General features: G+C 41.7%; 1 protein-coding gene across 3 annotated transcripts in view; it reads right to left on the reverse strand.

Moving 5' to 3' along the window:
* Window positions 1–7,546, reverse strand: part of Ccdc91 (coiled-coil domain containing 91) — a 175,052-nt gene extending 167,506 nt beyond the window's left edge. Inside the window, exon 1 of one of the 3 annotated variants that reach the window (XM_028891644.2) lies at window positions 6,883–6,906. The gene's annotated coding sequence lies outside the window, so the exon portion shown is untranslated. Of the gene's footprint in view, window positions 1–6,500; window positions 6,951–7,461 lie in introns of those variants that run through there. The other 2 variants (XM_028891641.2, XM_028891642.2) reach the window with 2 other exon arrangements.
* Between the last annotated feature and the right edge of the window lie 11,563 nt (window positions 7,547–19,109).

The raw sequence follows: 19,109 nt of genomic DNA on the forward strand, positions 1-19,109 counted from the left end.
GAAACCTAGGTAAAGACTCAGTCAAGACTGCAGATGTGAACTGTGCATCCCCACACCTTTCAGCTTCGCACTGCTTAATTTTCAGACTGTTGGACAGTTCTCGTATCCTACTTTATGCACCTACCAAAGGTCTGACCTGCTAATAGTGTCTCTTTAAAAGAAAACAGACTTGTTCACCAAGAGAAACACATAAATTACTTGCCTGTTCACATTTTTCCAAGATGATATAAAACTTATTCTAACCACTAATTTTCATTTCCCCTTGAATTAAAAATACCAGAATCCTCAGCACATATTTTTCATGTGATTCTGACTTTAGCATGAATCACCTGTAATTTTTTTCACCTCCACACCTAGTAAGTAATTGAGCACAACTCTAATAACACTTCCAACATATATAAACCTAATCCATCCAGTAGAATAATTACTCTCAAATGTTACATGAAAAAGTCCTTTTCAGAAATACACCTTCATATCTTAACTCTGACAACACCCAATCCAAAAGCAGTAGCTAGGCATGGTCTTCTTTGTCACCTGACACCTTGGTCAGCCAAGGATTCCCACAATGTTCATGTGCTGTAAGGTCAGGGTACTATAGACACACCAGCTAGCCCTGCTTCTCTACTGAGTCAATTAATGTCATTAAACTCAAACAATGTTACCTGCTGGGAGACAGGAATGACACTCATTATTATTAGAGGAAGTTTCTTTCCTTATGTATACAAATTCCTTAAACTGTGTGTAAGTCTTTAGTAGGTGTTTTTATATTTTATACTGAACCGTAAGCAGCTATACCAGCCAAAAAAGGGGTACTGCCATGGTCATCAACAAGTAAAAACCTAGCCCCGAACTATATGACTGAAGGAACAAAAAGGGCGCACCTTGGGGCTACCTACGTCACTTTTGTGAAAACAAGTCAGTTACACGGGTCCTCTGTATCCGTCAGCTCTGGAGGACTGTGAAACTCTGAGTTGGTGATGGTCCCAGGAGCTGTCAATTCGATCTGTAAATAAGGAAATGCATGTCCGGACGCATCTCTTAACCACATCTGCAGACATTTCAAGTCTGCCTCAGTGATGAAGATGATCACACAAAAGGCCGCAGACATGCACAGTGGACAGACCCACCTTCGTATCAAGGGTCTGCAGGCAGGAACCCCTTCTACAACAGTAGACTCATCTACTCTATGCTCAGTTACGACACTCAGATTCTACTACAAGACAGGAACATTCTATCAAATGGAAAAAAAATCAGTTACCTTCAGCAACCAAAACATGGAAATATACAAAAATACACCTAGATATATTCAGCAAATCAAGGGGGGAAATGTGCTCTGGTTGTCTTTTACTGGGAAAGTCCTTTTGCACGAAATCCAATTTCCCATAAGCAATACGTTCAGGCATAGGACCCAATTCAATAAATGGTTTGTTTTGTTTTCTACTTTTCCTTTCTACATAATGACTCTGCAATCCACAAACCTGAAACTATAGTAACAACTGTGTAAGCTAACTGAGCTACACAGAAAACAGTGTGATCTACTAGCTGGTGACTCTTGTCTAGGACACAGTGTTTATTATAGTTAACAGTGTTTCTGTACTGCCTCATCTGATCTGCTTCTCACTCAGCTAAGGACTAATCTTTCCACTACTCTGGGGCCATCTTGCTAAAGGTGGGAGCTGATTCTAGGTTTTATCATGTGGATTCATCTCACAGTACTTAAGACAATAACTAATAATGCCAAATAAGTGGTTTTAATACACAAGGGAAATTTTTACATATCTGAACTTGAATAACCCACAAATGATTTCTTCCACAAAGCTGAAGTATACATAGTTGATGAAGAAAGTGGGAGAATATGACTGGTAAATCAGCACTAAGAATTTGGACCATTCAAATGTCACCCCACAGCGGAAGCAGGAAGACTGCCAGAGGAACTCCAAAAACTTCACAGTACTTGAACAACAGTGGCAAAAACTGCCAGCCAACTTTCTCATAACTCAAAATTAACCAAAGGTTTGCAATAACCAAGGAGCATCACTGTCAGGAAGAACAGAGGCTCTGAGACAATCCAGTCCCTCCTACCCTCATCCTGCTCTCCCCAGCACTGGTGACCTGAAAAATCCAACAGCTCCAAAGCACCCCAGCAGCCAGGGGCCACCCAGGAACAATTCTGAGGGTCCATTCTCAGAAGCTGCCATTCTTGACCTGTCCAGCTGTTCCCTGGAAATGCTGCCCCTGTGCTTATCTGCATTTGATCTGACTCAGGTTGCCAGGATATCCACCTTTCACCAGAACGGCCTCTGCCAAAAAACAAACAGGGCCAACCTTCTTAAAACTCAGCTGCCAGAGGCAGTGGTGACAGCTACACACACAACCTACATATAAAGATAAGAAGTGGAGGAATAACATGTTCATGTGTAATTTTTAAAAGATCCAATATTTTCCTGAAAATCTAAAAGGCCCAGTTTGTTCATAAAGCTGTACAGATGTTAAGGGTCTTGTGCGTGTGCACAAGCTGGAGAAGACCTAAGACGGCCCTAAGACTGCCTCTGGCTCTGCACAAGCAGCAAACGCAGGCTAAGGCAGAGTTACACAATGCTCCCAGAGCACTGCGGGCATGCACCATCATTCAGGGATCCTTGGCAAAGACTAGATGTGTTAGTTCTATGCATTAATGAAAATAATTGTATGTGGCCAATAATTTATGCAGACTTCAGTGGCCACACATAAGACACACAGCCTACATAATATACCAAGAACTAATACACAAACAAAAAGCAACAAGACCAAATCCCAGGGAAGAGAAAGGGCAAATACCCAGAGAGCTCATTTAATATATTTTTACACATTCAGTTTTTAATAAAAGAGCTGAAACAAACAATAAATAATGAAGTACCAGTGCATAAGAAACACAGGACAGTGCATACAGACAGATGCGGAGGGCAGCATCAGAAAAAAGACATATGCCCTGGACTTACTAGACAACGCCATCAAAACTGGCAACCTCAAAATTCTTATAGATATACTTCCAAAGAGTTCATAGAAACTGTATTTTTTTTTTTTTTTTTGGTTTTTTCGAGACAGGGTTTCTCTGTGTAGCTTTGCGCCTCTCCTGGAACTCACTTGGTAGCCCAGGCTGGCCTTGAACTCACAGAGATCCACCTGGCTCTGCCTCCCAAGTGCTGGGATTAAAGGCGTGCGCCACCACCGCCCGGCAAGAAACTGTATTTTAATAAAAGGCAAAAACCAACTTGATGTTAATTCCAGTGGGATAAATTGTAATTGTACTGACAATAGGAAACAACGAAATGTGGACACAGAGTATGACACTAGCCCAGAGCCGTGGCAATCAAGTTACAAAATCCCCCAGACATATTGTTACTCATACTCTACTACTTCAAAAAAGGGATTACATATAAAGTATTTATAATTTTGCCTAGTAAACTTCCCAATGAAAAGCAACATGAGGGGGCACCAAAATGTAAGCAGCAGCCATCTTAGAATAATAGAGATAATTTTCTACCTTAACTAATGATTTCTACAATGAGACAAAGCAATACAACAGTGATTTATGACTGAAATTTAAAAGCTCTAAGCAAACCAGGAGTCAATGATAACTTCCTCAATCTGATCAAAATGGTAAATAAATAAATAACTACATGATTTCTTTAATGTAAATTATTAGTAACAAATGTCTCCTGTGACTACTTCTTCAACATAACTAGAAGTCTTAGCCAGTGCAATGAAACAGGAAAATGCAGTCGGGAAAATATGAAATAAAACTGCTTCTATGGGTGGAATACATGAATATGCAGAAAATCCCAAGGAGTCCACAAAAGTCACAAGTACTAATAAGTGAGTTGAACAATACTGTAGGATTCAAGAACATGTAAACATCAACATATATATAGCAATAATTAGAAACGTGTAAGTCCACAGACACCATTTACGATAGCACCAAACGAACAAACATACAAATGTAATGAAACAGGAATAAGATGTTTATGCTAAAAGCTGAAAAACAGTAGGAGAAACCTATGTTCTGGGTGAGCAGAAGCATCAACTAGCAAATTACAAGACACCTAAGACGCCAGTCACCCCAAAGTGATTTATAACTTAAATGCAGTCCTAACCAAATCCCCACCCTGTTCTGGAGAAGTGTGCCTCTAAGCTGCCTCTAAAAATTACACAAGAAAAGGAGCTATAACATCTGAAACAATTTGAAAAATAACCAAGCTGGAGAATTCAGTCTTCCTGATTTCAAGACACACTACAAAACTACACTACAGAGTGGTTTGCACCAAAGGAGAGATACACAGAATGATATGGAGAACAGAACAGAATGACCAGAAGGAAACGGAGCCACACATATACAGTGAAGTGCCTACTCACATTAGTGCCAAAAAATACCTTGCTGAAGGACAGTAAGAATGATTCTCCCAGACGCTGCCAAATGTGTGCATAAGTAAAAGAAAGTGGGCAGAGAAAGGCACAGCCTGTACCTCACATTATAAATAAAAAGTAACAAACAACAGATCCTCAGTACAATACTACCTAAAACTACGAAAGATCTAGAGAAAAACAGAAATTCTTTGCAAACTTGGGTCGTATGCAAATCATTTAAAAAAGGAAAATGAACTGACGCAATGGACTTCATCAAAACTGAAGTTTCCCTCACTACTTTCATGTGTCAGGAAAAGGAATAAATGGCAAACTCAAAGAAAACACTTGTGAACAAAAAGTAAGATAAAATAATAAACAACTGTGAACATATACACAATATATCACATATATACATTATATGCATATAATTAAGATTTATGTCCAGATTGAACAAAAAATTAATTAGATAATAAAAACTCAATAAAATGACAAAAACTTTGAACAGATGCCTCACAGAAGAACATACGAATGACAAAAAAGCAGCAAAGGAAAATGTCTTATATATTAGTTAACTAAAACCTCAAATAAAATCATCTGTGAGAACCAGGCATAGAGGCACACAGCTGCAATCCCAGCTTCAGGAGGTACTGGCACGAGAATCAAGAGTTCAAGACTAGTTTCAGCTACAGAACCAACTAGAGGCCAGATTGAGCTATTTGAGATGAGACCCTGTCTCAAATTTTAAAAAAATGAAAAGCCAATGAGTCCTGCTAAAGCAGGAGCCTGATGCACAGCAACGTGGACCATCAATCAAGTGCAGCACACAGCAGCCACCATGGAAAACTGTGCGCTAAAACGTTCACCATGCACCTGCCACCTGGCCCAACATTCCACATCTCAATATTTAACCAAAGGAAATGAAAACTAAAGTCTCTTAAGACTTAAATATGAATGTACCTCAAAGTGCATTTTTATAGAAGCTTCATTCCAAAATACAAAACTTAGAAACAACCTAAATGTCTACCAACTACTGTGGCCTACTCACATAAGGAAATACCACTCCCCTTTTTAAAGGAGGCACGATGTGCTGGTTACAGGCATTAAAATGGGTGAGCCAGAAAAGCATTCAGTGAAAGACTGTTGGCGCAATGATTTGCACTGTACCATTCCACTTACACAATTCCAGAAAAGGGAAAAAGGGACAAAGAAAAATCTGTAGCTATCCAGGATGATGCCAAAGAGCAAACTGGTAATGTTACATGACCAGGCATTTGTCAGAGTGTGTATATAAAGACACTAGTTTAATTAGTGGAAGGTTTGCCGTAAACTAAAATGTGAAAGAAATGTCGAAAATGTGCCTAACTCCAAGTCAAATAAACCAAGTTACTGGAAACTGGAGTAAGAAAGGAGACACACAGAGAAACCAAACCCCTAAAATGTTACCAAATCTATAAGCAAAAGGTATCATTACTATACTAAGAAATAGATACACATTGATAGAGTGGCCTTCAAAAGTTTACATTGTACAAGAAACGAGAAAACATAATGGAAATTTATAAGGAACAGGTTGCCAGTGGGAGCTGTGATTGTGAACCTTAGAATTTACTCTTTTTCATAAACAGAAACATCTCACACACCTTAATCCATTCCCATTTAGCTATGTCATTAAGAAAGAGCCCCTTCAAAGTTTCTTTATTCATAAAAATTCTATATACTTTACAAATCTGACAGTAGCTGGGTGTTCAATATAAAGTGACCCATTAGGTAAATTCTTGTCTGTCCATTCAAGCTTGAGACAAGTTAATTAGTGATCATCTCTTTTCTCTCTGCCACAGACACAGGCAAAAGAACAATGTTTCTCTGAATGGTTTTTCAAGCAGTTTCCTTTTTCTGTAAAGTATTAAGATTAAAATTTTTCTTTAAAACTCAAAATTCCTGGGCTAATTACCCATTAAGACGACACATTTTTCCATTTCATAAAAGAGGTACGACTTAACTTTCTCATTTTGTTTTATGTTTATTTCATTTGGATTATGCTGTTGCTAGGCAACCAGTTCACATTTCCCAGCCCACGGAAACGCCTCCTAGCCATCCTGGGGGACACCAAACTTCCTCACCGGGCAATTCTCCACAACTATCGCACTGCACCAAGAAGCAGCAGCAGTACCAGCATCTTCCATGGGCCATTTATCCCAGCAGGTGTGGAACAGACAACCCCAAAGCAACAGAAAGTGTGGCTGAGAGGACCACAAGTGCAAGGCTCTGCAATTCTCATCGGTTGCTGTCACGCCTCTGCAAGCTTTTGCCTTAAATCCTGAGGTGAGATGATTGTTGGCCCACCCAGTAACAAGACGGTAATCCCTCAACTACACAGCATGCAAACGTGTTCCTGAGCCATCCACCGATCCGGGCGGTAAAGATTCGGGGCGGACGATATGTCCGTGTGTGCACAGTGGACGAGTCGGAATTCGTGGGGGTGGGGATGGGGCACTGAGGCACCTCGGCTGAGCCCAAAGCCTTCGGGTCCCCAGCGCGCTGAGGGTCAAGAGCACTGCGGCCGCAACAGCCCGGCGCTGCTGGAGAAGCAGAAGACTCGAGTGCAAAGCTTCCTCCGGAGGAAGCGGCCGCGCAGACGCTGCGTCCGATGGGGGATACAGAGGTCCCGCACTCCGCAAGGTGCTTGTCTCGGGTGGGAACCCGAAACGCGAGGTTTGGGTGTGTCACGTGATCGGCTCTCCTGGAGGACTCCCAGTACGCACTCCAGCAGCGCGGTTTCCCAAAAGCTGAGACCGGAAGGGGTGCGCCGCTCGGCGCCGGCGGGAACCGAGGCCGACTCGGCACTTCCGTTCCGCCGGAGCTACAACTGCAGCGCGGCCGGCACGCGAACTTCCCTCTCCACTCGGGACCACGCAGGTGCAGGTCCACACAGGCGAGGGCGGGAGCTGGACGCCTCCCGACCCCAGGTCCCGTGAATCGCCCGGCCCAGGCCTCGGGGTTGGGGGTGTCTCTGCCGTTCCCACCCGGGGAACGCCCCGCATGCGGCCGAGACCTGGACCCTGATGGCGAGCACTCATTTACCTGCTCCCGCCGCCGCCAAAGTGCTCCCCGCGCTGCTGCGCGCCACACCCCGCTCTCAGATTCGAGCACCAGGATACGGGCCAGCACCCCCCTCCAGGTGACTGCGGACCCAGGTATTCAAGTTGGGGCTGCCCACGCACCACCCAGCGTCCAGGACCTCCTCACCGGAAGTTGATTTCCACCAAGGCCCGCCCAGGCCTGCGCGCGGCGCTCCAGTCACCCTGGGCGCATCACATGACCCCAGGCTGAGACAGGCTGAACCTCATCTGAGGAGAAGAGGGACCTGTGAAATGGACTGGCCTGATTTACACTGCGCTGACTATCCTCAGAAACTGCATCATGCCTTATCTTTTGTCCTGAATGGTTGCTCCATTTAAAACAAAATCATCCACCAAATGTTCCTTTTATCAGGGATTCAGCAGACTAGGCCACGAGAAGAGCCTCCTACTTGGGTGATCCTCAGATAATTGCACTCTGCAATAGATTGGCTTTGGCTTACGCTTTGCCTGGCCTTCCTCAAGAGCTACCTCCTATTTAAAGTTCTCATTCTAACTTAGTGAGACACCCATACAACCACCTACCAAATCAGAATGTTTCTCCTGTTCAGAACTCGAATCTACCATAAGAAGACCCTTCTAATCCCTTCACCACTTACAAGCACCCAAAAATGAGAACTGAATAAAGCACCTGGCTGTATGACAGGCTCATGAAACGTTTGGCGTGACGTCTGATCCTAATGGCTTAGCAGAACTCCTAAGTTCCTGGACGTGCCTATGCCAAAAGCTTATCTAGACTGCTGTGCATTTTGAAAATCTCTGCCCTAGGACTGTAGTTACTGTGCTCTCCAATCTGTCATAGCGGTTCAGCCATACACTGATAAAGACAGCTGAACCGTGACATCCTTATCTCAAAGCCTTCAGTCAACAGCTTCTGAAGGGAATGCACACATACTTGATAGATTTTTATTTGAAGGAGAGGGTGGTTGTGTAGAGTGTTGTGCCTGTTATGTGGAAATGGCAACAGGTAGCACACAGATGATTTGGACAACATTCACTTAACCATACTTATTGAATGTATACCATTTACTTGAGACTAGTCAAATGGTAACAGTCCGGGAGTGAACCAGATACATTCAAGATGTTTTACTGTCTAGTACTCTGGGTCTTTGAGAGTGAGTCTCTGGACTGCATCTATTCATCATATAAAGGGCATTCTTAAACATCTTGGGAATTGCTTTTCTCTCGTCCACTGAACAAAATTGACTGAACTATATACAATCTCTAAACTCAAAGTGGGAAGTATCAACAGGATCCTGACAAGCCTCCACTGAGCTGGGAAACTTGAAGTCATTAGTGAACAATTGTAATGTCCAGCAGATCAGTATTACAGTGCAGTAATACAGAGCAGATCACCTCTTCTGGCCCCTTTTCTATCCCACCCCATTCTTTACACAAACAAGTATATTTCTGATACTGGAATTTGATGCTTTCTTACACATATTTATTTTTACTCTCTATTGAGCAACAAGAAGTCAAGGGCCATCTCTTATTTGTACATCCAGCAAGCTGCTTCCCATTTCTCCTTGTAGATTGGACAGTCTAGTGGTTAGAAAGGGAAAAGCATTCTATAAGCATTTCTTAAATGGTTATCAATACCTCTGTGTCAGCTTGTCTCTTCTCTTTTTGTGCCCGACACTCTAATGACTTTGGCTTTCCATGGAAATATCTATATGCTTACTTTGTCCCACAGAGTAATAATAATAACATCCATAGAGTATTCCACATGCCTATAACATTGGACAAAATAGAATAAAATTATATTCTCTTAATTTGTACAATGAATCTACAATCTAGGTATATTAGTTTAATCACTTCAAATAGGAATGCAAACTCAGGAAAGGTAATTTAACATGCTGTAGAGCAAGATGGGAAGCTAAATTTGCCCAACAAAATAACCATCCCCTACAGCACACCATTCCACTTTTCAAATCAGTTATCAGACTCTCACCTTTGAAATTCCTCATAGTAATCTGTGTATTTTTAACTTTAAATTTTCAATATGCTCACACTTAAGAACTCATCACTGTGATCAACTTTAAAGTATTTTCATAACTTACAAAGGAAACCCCATGCCCTTCAGCTGCCGTCCCTTCCTCAATCTCTTCACAACTCACCTCAGCCCTAGGCAACATTAATCCACTTTCTGTCATGTACACGTGCTTCCTCTGGACATGTCTTATACATATGAAGTGTGACCTTTTTGTGCCTGGTCTCTGTCACTTAGCATAGTGTTTCCTGAGTCCACTTACATGAATAATACTCCTATGGATGATCTTCCAGAAGTGCTGTGTCGACCATTACCTCCTGGACAGATACTGGACATAGACTATAGTGCTGAGTCATATGCTAACTCCACCTTTTAGAAACTCTCATCTTCTACAGCGTTTTATACTCCCACCAGCAAGAGGAGAGGCCTTTCACCGTGCTGTGCCTCACTTCTGGAACCTTGATCTTGATTTCTAAGCATAGTACGTACCTCTTCAACCACCTGACACTGCTCTTGGCATTTGTTATGCATGTGTCTGCAGATCCAAAGTACATATAGCTAGTGAGCCGAGGTGAGAAGCATTGTCCCCACCCCAAGAAGATCAAATGTAGAGAAAGATGCAATCAAAACAGAAATGAGCCTACACCAAGTTAGAAGCACTGAGTGCTCCTCTAAACCTGGCCAACCAGGAGGTGTTGCTCTTTGGATAGAAAGCTCAAGACAAGCCCCAAAGAATCAGTAGGAACCAGTTCAGCTAAGAAACAGGAGTGTGTTTCAAACAGGAAGGAAGGGATAGAGGGAGGCAGAGAGGGAAAGAGAGAGAGAGAGAGAGAGAGAGAGAGGGAGGGAGAGAACATGGACTTAGTGTTCTCCCTTGCCTGGAGCTGTAGGGTGAACAGGTATTGTGAAAGCTAAGGTGGAGGTGGGGAGGGCTGTGACAGGTGCAGAACACAGCTTCCATTCCAGAAAAAAATAAGACAATTTATTGTGTTCAAATATAAGTGATCATGGATGGTCTGGGAACAGCGATTCAGACTACAACAAAATGATTTGTCCCACCATGAATGAGATGACTATGAATGTGACTTTTTCATAATCACAGGGTCCCAGGATAAAAGTCACAAATGAATGCACTTTCCAGACTTATTGTTGAGGACATCAGTTAGATGGGTTACAGCTAAGCAGAGAAGTCTCTGCCTATATATCTAAGATGTTATGACTTTCTTAGCCTTTGGATCAGTAAATGTGGGTGTTCTGCTAAGTTAATGCATTCCAAAGATCTCACCTGGTAATAAAGGGGGATGTTAGATCAGATGTGAACATAGGTGTAAATGGTACTGCTACTAAGGGGAATAAAGACGGCCCAAGCTCATTCTATTTCTGGGTCTGTAACATTCCACCCCTCCATAATCAAGGACATTTTAGTCAGTCAGTCCCCAGAATCCTCAACATAGATATGGTATTGGGGGTAGGGGGTAACATGAGATCACACAGGAAAAATAGAGGAGGCAAGGTAAGAGTTTTTTGCAAACTCTACAGAAAGACAGGAGTTTTATTCTGAAGGCAATGGAAAACTTCAGGATTTGTTCATCACGTTTGGGGGAAATATTTCAGCACAGGTGTGCAGATGAGGAGAGGTAACAAAGACTAAAATAGAAATCATCTAGCAGACATGAACTGGATGAGAAAGTATGAACAAGGTGGCCATGAAGGTGATGTGTATTGGAAAATTGTAGGCAGAAAAGTAGGCACAGGGGAGAGGAAGATCAAGAACTGAAGACGGGTCCAGTTCTGAAGCTGTTTTAAGAGGTTGGGAAATGGAGATACATTTGGAAAGAACAACGACAGAACACTGACCCACCCTGAGTCCCGTCTAACAACTGCGACACAGCCCTGGTGACTTGTAGGTGATATGTTATTTCTCACAGCTCTGAAGGCTGGAAGTCCAAGATCTTGGTGCAAAGCAGATCCGGTGTCTGATGAGAGTGCTTTCTGGTTCATAGACAGCCCTTGGCTATGTTCTCACACAATAGAACCCCCTTCCTCCCTGAAGACACTAGACACATCCATGAACCAACTACCTCCCAAAGGACCCACCTCCTCATATAGTCACACAGGTAATTAGACTGTAATGTGGATCTGAGAAACACAGTCAGAACACAGAAGGGCATTGCCAAGTTCTGCTCCTGATGATGGCAGTTCAGGTGTGGCTAAAATTACCCACAGAAATGGCAAGGACCCCAACAGAGTGTATGTAATATCTCAAGACTTAGGACACATGTGCAAGCTAAGAATATCTGAAAGGGTTTATTACTCATAAGGTTTTGCAAGAAGGTCAGGGGAGATTTCCAAAGTGGATCTAAATATGAGAGTTTGGGAAAGACTTTTATCATGTGTGTGTGGGGGGAGGTTGTTTTGTTTTTGTTTTCACCATGGCATAGAGCTACTGTGAAGATCCACATACAGGGCTGGGCTTATAAGGGCTAAATTTTCTGCTGGCACCAAACCTGGAATACCCAGGCTTGCTTACCACTTTGCCCTCATTAACAGGAACAGTTAACAAGTTAAAAGTATGATTTAAATTTATCAAGAGGTAAACATCAAAAATGTAATCAGCCTGTATATTATGTGTGTGTTACATGTGCACGTTCAAAAGGTGGACATGTGTGCATGTGAGTGAGTGTTCACATGCATGTGTGTGCATCTGGAGGCCAGATGTTGATATCAGGTGTCTTCTTCAGTTGCTCTACACCTTATTTCTTCATGATTCAGGTTCCAGGAGAGCTCATCAATTTGGGTAGGCTGTCTGGCCAATGAGCTCCAGGGATCCGCCTGTCTCTGCCTTGCCCCACTGCCGGCACTGGATAACAGATGTGTATTACCACACTTACCTTCTGTGTGGGTAGAGACCTGAGCCTCAGGCTTGCACAGCAGGCACTCTACCGACTGAGCCAGAAAGGAGCCCCCGGGCCCCTGTTACAAGTGTGGCAAGAAACAGTAATTACTTTGCAATGTTTCTGGGTATCTTCTTTTTAGTTGAGGATTTTTATTGTCATTTTGACCTTCCTCTCTATGTTTTGTTTTTTATCAGGAGTAGGTGTTTGTGTATACCACATTGATTTGTAAAATTTAAGGCTCTCCAGAAGGACCTAACCTATTTGACAGTGAAGCTGGGGAGGCAGAGAAAAAAATAATACGCCAGTTAACAGAACAGTGGATGGCATTTCTTTGGAATGCAAAGGAATCCCGTACAGCAGATCTGGTTGTCTGATATACATCCTGCTCTCGTGCCACTTCTTAGTCTCTGGGTATGCTAGGTAAGTATGCTCAGTCCAGGTGTGCCCTGGTTGATGGAAGCTAGAAGGAGGCACTGCAATTTCCTGCTGCAGTTACCGGGTGTGGGGAAGGGGTGACCCAGTCCTGGGTTTATCACAGTACTACTTCCTGGAATTGTGGACTTGTCTGGTGATCAGTCATGCAGAGCTCAGAACTCTTTTTAGTGGTTGTTGGAACTTTGTCTCTTCCAAGCATATAAGTGAAGAAGTATGTGCATCTCAGTGCTTTTATAGCTAATTTATGAACATGAAGGAAACAGCTCTTAGAGCAGGCCCAGGGAGCAAGACAAAGACACAGAATCCAGAGATGTGAACTAAAGCTCTGATCAAAGCAATTCTAAAGCCTCCACATCAGGGCGATTGCCGAATCTATTGTTTGTTGGGTTTTCTGTTACCTGCACCCCTAAGTGTGTGATGGTGTAGGTTTCTGTATTTCTAGCTTCAAATTAAATATTATGAAATGAACTGCCATCTCCTTAAAACAGAAAAGGGCCTTATCTACCTTCTTCCCTTAGCCTTGTTTAAGCTATACAGTGGTGAGAATTGAGCAGCTTTTCATAGGAGCTGTTCTCCCAGATCCACATGAGACTTGGCTTGTGCATAAACCAATGGGAAAGAATATTAGACACTAACCTGAGATGTGCACAGCTGAAGAACACAGTGAACTGTGAATGACTTAGCACTTTTCTTTCCTCAGTTAGATATCCTCTGAGTTATCCCTGACACACAGCCACTTATGAAATTTTCATCCTAAAGGGAATGAATGTGTGACCCCTAACTGAGATCACTGGAGGACCCCTCCCTAGTCTGCCAACACTGTCCTCATCATATGCATTTTGGTTTACATAGTGTGGTGGCATTGAGTTCTCCAAAATATTGTGTATCCTAATAAACTTATCTGAGGTCAGAGAACAGAAAATCCACAATATTAAACATAGAGGATAGGCAGTGGTAGCACATGCCTTTAATCCTAGCATTCCAGAAGCAGAAATCCTTGTGTTCAAGGATACAGCCAGGCATTGTGACTCATCACGCCTTTAATCCCAGAAAGCAAGCCTTTAATCCCAGGGAGTGGTGGTAGAAAGCAGAAAGGTATATAAGGCATGAGGACCAGAAACTAGAAGCATTTGGCTGGTTAAGCTTTCAGGCTTTAGCACAGTTCAGCTGAGAGCCATTTGGATATGAGGACACAGAGGCTTCCAGTCTGAGGAAACAGGATCAGCTGAGAAGTTGGCCAGGTGAGGTTAGCTGTGGCTTGTTCTGTCTCTCTGACCATCCAGCATTTGACCCCAATAACTGGCCTCAGGTTTAATTTTATTAAGAATTTTTAAGATTCATGCTACAACATAGTTAGCCTAATTTCAACTGAATGAGATTCTCAATATCTGAAAACATGAATTGCTTCTTTGGTATGCCAGGGCAAATGTACAAAAGAAAAATCAAGCCAGAAAATTGAAAGAAGTTATAATATCACCTGTAAAATGATATCAGTTAATAAACATGAATTTCATGGCCACCTGCTTGTAACTGGGACCTCTGAGTAACTCTCAAAAGTGCTGGCTGAAAGCACATGTGTCCACTCTGTACTGGAGCTCCATGTACACCCTTTAAATAAGTAATTCATTTCTGTGCAAGTAAACTTCCCAAAGTCAGTGCTGGGGGCAGGGGAGAGCTGGCTGGCATGTAGTGCAGTTTGGTGCTTGCCTAGCACATGCAAAACCCTGGGTTGAATCCCCAGAAAACAAAACCCGTCTATCCTCAGTGTTTAATTACAATAATGATCTCAGTGAAACAAACAAACAAATTGGAATAATTTTATACCATGGGTTAATTTTAATAGGCAAGCCATTCAGATAATTACAAATGGTTATTCAAATGGCATACCTCCAGCTGCTAAATGCTACTTTTTATACTGCATGTTGGAAAATCAAAACAAAAGTTGAGTTTTACATCCTATTGGACCACTGTCTTGCTTCTTTCAAATCTTCTACATCACTTCTGCAGACTTTGCAATCAGTACTCTGGGCAGAATGCCAGGCAAGAGCTACTGGTGCAACTAAGATAAATTGAGTTTGAACTAAACATTTTCATAAATTTTGGTGTACCACAAAATTAACACATCATGAGAAAACTATGAAGTTTGAAAAATGGGGTTTGAAAGAACATGATTGAACCCCAGACAGCATTCTCCTGAGTCTGATCACTCTTTCAAGTTGACCAGAAAAAGGAAAGTATCACATGGGAACAGCAGGCGGTCTTCCTGTTTACCTCTCTTTTTCCTTTAGCCTCTTTTGGAGTTTGCGTTTTTTAAATAAATCCAATTATAAAAGGTAATTACCTCTTTAATTATGTCAAACTTTAATCTAACGTAGAAAAAAGAACTGAAAGCAAATTCTTGCTAGTGGAGACAATTCTGCCTGAATGTATGTTTTAGGGTCAGTTCAAAAACACTTGATTTAAAATTTGCATATATATGTATATATATATATATATATATATATATATATATATATGAAAATATGGAGGGATGTTGAGATGGTATAGCAGATACAGGCCCTTGCAATGCAAAGCTCTTGACCAAGTTCGATCCCTAAAACACACACAGGTAGAGAAAAAAAATCCAATTCCAAAAAGTTGTCCTCTGATCTCCACAAACATGCTGTGGCATGCACATGCCTCTATACAACATCATATACCTACAATAATGATAAATAAAGTAATTTTTAATTAAAAATCTAATAAAATATTTATCCAAAAAGTTTTAGAAGTTTGAAAGCATAGTTATATGGAAATAAAGTCCTTGATGATATGAAGCCTGCAGTATCACAATTTGCCCCTGGCAATAAGTAACACCCACTTTGTACGAGGGAAGGAGGTCTGACTACAAGTTAAACCTTGCAGGTATACCCATCCTGCAGCCAGATGTAGCTGCAAGCACTCCAGGATAGCTATAAATGCCTCCCAACGTAAATCATAACAGACTTAAATAATTATGGGGGGGGGTGTGTGTGTGCGCGCGCGCGCGTGCGATTGTTTCATACCTTGGTTGTATGGTTCTCCATGGCTTTGGATCATGAAGTTTGTAGATGACAACATGGTATTGTGATGTCAAAATGTTCAACATTCCTGAAAAGCATATTTCTCTATTGAACATAAAAGCTTTTATGTTATTTACATACATTTATCAGACTCTTTACTCAAGACAGGTATGTTAAGCCTGAGTATCACACAATAATTTACCTGATATTTATCTGCTAGAAGTTATAATTTAACAAATGTTAATGTCTTCAGCAGAGATTGGCAAATTAACTTTTAACTTAGTGAAGTCATTTCACTGAGTAAAATTATAAGATGCCCCCAAATCTAAGCTCTTATGGAAATATCTGCAAATCAGGCTCCTAAGTAGAATACAGATTATATGAATATTATTAGAAGGAATATATGTAATGCAGTTCTCTTTGGTTTCTAAGAAAACACGAAAAATTTCTTTTTACCATTTTTCCCAGTGCTGGGGATTGAGCCCAGGGCATCACACATGCCAGGAAAACACCCTACTGCCAGCCTCCACCCCTGTCCCAAACACTGAGAATTCTTGACCACCATGTGAATGCCTTTTGTGCAGTTAGCATATCCCCTAAGCTCATAAGCATGGCACAGATGTGCCCCAGCTGTCTGTGAGGTGAATATGCTTTATAGTCATTGTGCATAGTTAGTGCCCAGTTCTATCTCTTCACTAAGATGCCTGTGTACTTGGGAATGCAGTAGCTGTCTTTACACAAAGTCCCTTAGCTGTAAACCTCAAGTTCTCACCGGAGTTTTTAGACTATCCTTCAACTTGCCGCTTCCATACTGCTATCCTGCAGTCTTGAACCTGTGTTCTTCCTGGTCCTGTTCTCTGTGGGAAATCTCCACTCCTTACAGATGTAAAGTCCTATATGAAGATAATGATGTTACATATGAGTAATCAAAGCCAATTTTAAATATCATATCTGATAAGCTGAGTACACATTGAATTTGTGGATGTTTTATTTATTTAGATGGGACCTCACTGTGTAGCCCCTGGCTGGCCTGGAACTCACAACATAAGCCAGGATATCCTCAAACACAGAGATCAACCTGCCTTTGCCTCCCAAGTGTAGCATGAATTGTTAGAAGGTCTTATTAATAAAAACAAACCCAGAGCCAAGTATTGGGGTGAACGTTGAACGATCAGACAAACAGAACAAGCCACAGCTAATATCGTCTTGCCAGTTCCTCAGCTCATCTTGTTTCCTCAGACTGGAAGCCTCTGAGTCCTCATCTGAATGGATCTCAGCTGAACTGCTGCTAAAAGCTAAAAGCTTAAAAAGACTAGTTCCTGGTCCTCGTGCCTTATATACCTTTCTGCTTCCTGTCATCACTTCCTGGGATTAAAGGTGTGTGTCACCATGCCTGGCTGTTTCTATTGTGGCTTTGAACTCGCAGAGATCCAGATGGATCTCTGCCTCTGGAATGCTAGGATTAAAGGCGTGTGCTACCACTGCCTAGTATGTTTAATCTAGTGGCTGTTCTATTCTCTGACCCCCAGATAAGTTTATTGGGGTGCACAATATATCAACCACACCTAAGTGCTGAGATTAAAGGTGTATGCTGCCACTCACATTAGTAGGTATTTAATAAACAATTTTGAACCTTTAGTAATGGAGGAAAAAACAACTGTGGGAAACTAAAGGAGTCTGTAGGCAGCTCATTCCTCAGAATACCTGCTGTATGTTATTACTGAGGCAAACTGAAGAGGATTCTATGCTAACCAGCAACTCTCTCAAATATGATTGAAGAAAAATACAAATGAACTACTCAAAATACACATGATGAGTGTGCCATTCATCTTCATTGTCAGCTTGACTAGATTTAGAATCACCATGGAAACATACCTCTAAAGACCTGTCAGAAGGCTTACAGAATCTAAACTCAGGGAAGAGATCCACCATGACTGTGTGCAGCACCATATTATGGGCTGGATCCTGGGCTGAATCAAAAGGAGAAAGTGAGCCCAGCACCAGCATTTCCTCCCTCTGCTTCCTGACTATGGATGTCATGTGACCAGTGGCTCGTGGTACCTTCCGATTGAGAACCCCTCTTCTTTTCTGCTGCTTCTTGTTGGGTATTTGGTCACAACAATGAAGGGAATAATGGATGCAGGGGTGCTACGGAGAAAAGCACATCTACCTAACACGTGTTTTCCTTCTGTTTAGTTTTTGTTATGTTTTGCTTTGATTTCTGAGCTTCATCATATATAACGATGCAAAGATTGAGTCTAAGTACATATTACATGTGTGTCTTAGGGTTTCTATTGCTGTGAAGAGACACCATGGCCATGGCAACCCTCATAATGGAAAAACATTTCCCTGGGGTGGCTTACATTTTAGAGGTTAGTCCACTATCATCACTACAGTATGACATGGTGGTGTGCAGGCAGACACGGTGCTGGAGAAGTAGCTGAGAGTACTACATCTTGACTTTCAGGCAACAGGAAATGGTCTGAGACTGGGCATAGCTTGAGCATGAGACCTCAAAGCCCACCTCCACAGCGACACACTTCCTCCAACAAGGCACACCTAATCCAACAAAGCCACACCTCCTAATAATACCACTCCCTATGAGCTTATGGGGCCAATTACATTCAAGCTACCACAATGTGGTAATACTTAAGTTCCTTCATGTATATCACTAGAAACTTAGGATTTTTAATCACTTGAAAGAATGTAATCCTGTTTTGGTTAAATTTCTCAGAATCAGAAGTTCACTTGCCCTTGTTGAAGCAATAAATCAGCAGAAGTCAGTCGAAAGCCTCCCACAGAAGTATTTTCTTCTTTGAAAGTTAAATAATAGGGAGTAAAATCCAGTTTAATGAATTTGCAAGTAAATTGCCTTGGGAGCTGCAAAGTTTGACTCATGAAACCATCCAAGTTTGGTAAAACTTAAGATTTTCAATTACATAATAAAAATATCAGGAAAAATTCATTTTCTTTTAAGAAAGTTCTAGATAAATCAGTTGATTGCATTGGAAAAGTAAAAACATTGATATCAGAGTGGTTATTTTTTTAGATTTGAATTTCATTAAATAGGCACTTGCTTTTCATCTCCACAGCTCTATGTTTCAGAAAGAAAACTGTCACTTATCTGAAAATCATTGAGGACTAGGACAATGTTGATTACAGAAATTAGTGAAATACCACATGGGAGGCTGGGTTATTGTGATCCACCCTGAGGTGTGAGATTTGAGCA

The sequence above is a fragment of the Peromyscus leucopus genome, chromosome 3 (assembly GCF_004664715.2).
Source record: "Peromyscus leucopus breed LL Stock chromosome 3, UCI_PerLeu_2.1, whole genome shotgun sequence".
In the NCBI taxonomy this organism is placed as follows: domain Eukaryota; kingdom Metazoa; phylum Chordata; class Mammalia; order Rodentia; family Cricetidae; genus Peromyscus; species Peromyscus leucopus.